Here is a 1,713-nt window from a genome sequence, read left to right on the forward strand (position 1 = left end):
TACGTCATCTCCCCAACCTCAGCCTGCCCTCTTGGCCCTTGGCAAGCCTGGTTTGCATTCTGCCCATCCACCCTCACAAAGCCACCCGCTATAACCTCCTGGGAGGTTTGGGGAAACTAAACTCTAGAGGAATTAGAGAGGGGAACACAACACTGGGTGTTCAAAGCCTCATGTAAGCACTTTCCTGCTGTAATGAGTGTGAGGCCCATTGGGGAATGAAGGTGTGACCGAGGATGTCCTGGGCACAATGACAACAGCAACCTTTTCCTTGGGCATAGGTCTCCCTGGTCCCAAGGTCACCTGCAGGGTGACACAGACCCCCTCATGCCCTGACATCTAGAACTTGACAGGCTTCCTTTCTGTTAAACGTTTATCCATCCTCACTTTAATTCAGCAAACTCCGGAGTGCCATGTGTGCTAGCAGAATGAAGGATAGACACGCCCAGGCCAGCCCACAGCCCGCAGACACTTTATTTGAAAAGCTGAACTATGACAACTGTAAAGGCTTCTTTTTTCATGGTAGATTGGAAAACAAGGACTAATGTTAGATTTGAAATATTGTTTGCAAACCACCATCTCAACTGGTCTAACTCTCTGGGAAGTGCAGCTGTTTGACACTCTCTGGATCCCACTTAGAATGTTTTGGGGCTGCCTTATCATGTAGGTCACAATTACTTGGTGACTTGTGGCTCCTTTCCAGAATCTGCTAGGAATGCTGTAGTTAATGGGAAATAAACTGGGGTCTGAGAGGCACAAAACCTGGTTAGCCAGTGCAGAGGGCTTTCTTGGTCTTGCTCTATCTGTGGTCGGATCATATCTGGGCTAAATTATAGTCAAGAATGGTTTGTGCCCTGCTTCGCAGTTCGAAAGTGACTAGGGGAATGCTATGCACACATCTGCTCGTGTATTATTAACAGTGCTTGCTAAGCATCAGCGCCCCTGCGAGGCACACATGGATCCCTGTTTTATGGACTGTTTGGGAACTCACGCACCGTGAAATCCATCTTCTTTGGTGCATATTTCTGTAAGTTCTGACAACTGCATGAGACCGTGTAACCACAGCTCACAACAAAGCAGCTGGCACCCTAAATAACCCCTTTTATCTACTTCCTGCCCTCAAACCACCAACCTATTTTCTATAATCCATGTTTTACAGGACACTGTAGAAGAGAGATCATTACAGACAATGCGTCTCAGAGTCCTACATGCTCTTCCAAACTCCAGGAATTTGCTCTTTTAATTATGAATACATTGCTATAAGTATCCATGCACAAGATCCTGCTGTATAGAAGATATCATTAGGAAAATAAATAAAACATCCAAGCCATGAACTGGAAGAAATCACATCAAAATCTGGCCCCAAAATATATGTATATTTATACCATGTTAAACACTTGCCTAACTCAATGATAAGAAACTCAACAGCCAGTAAAATAAGTGGGTAAATATTTTTAAATTTACTATTTGTGTGTGTGTGTGTGTGTGTGTGTGTGTGTGTGTGTGTGTGTGTGTGTGTGTGTTTTGTTTGTCTGAATGTCACATTCCTGCAGTAACTACTGAGACCATAAGAATGTGTTGGACCCATGGAACTGAAGTTATAGAAAATTGTGAGCTGCCATGTAGGTGCTGGGAATTGAACCCAGGTCCTCTGGATGGTCTGCCAGTGCCTTTAATCACCAAGCCATGCCACTAATATTTTTTCCAAAAGACATT

At 44.4% G+C, this 1,713-nt stretch overlaps 1 long non-coding RNA gene across 1 annotated transcript; it reads left to right on the plus strand.

Annotated features, from left to right (window-relative positions):
• The first annotated feature begins 720 nt into the window (after window positions 1–720).
• Window positions 721–1,391, plus strand: LOC134484863 (uncharacterized). Its single transcript, XR_010062664.1, has 2 exons — window positions 721–1,024; window positions 1,157–1,391. It is a non-coding gene; the product is annotated as an uncharacterized LOC134484863 (long non-coding RNA).
• The last annotated feature ends 322 nt before the right edge of the window (window positions 1,392–1,713 follow it).

The sequence above is a fragment of the Rattus norvegicus genome, chromosome 1 (genome assembly GCF_036323735.1).
Source record: "Rattus norvegicus strain BN/NHsdMcwi chromosome 1, GRCr8, whole genome shotgun sequence".
Taxonomy (NCBI): Eukaryota; Metazoa; Chordata; class Mammalia; order Rodentia; family Muridae; genus Rattus; species Rattus norvegicus.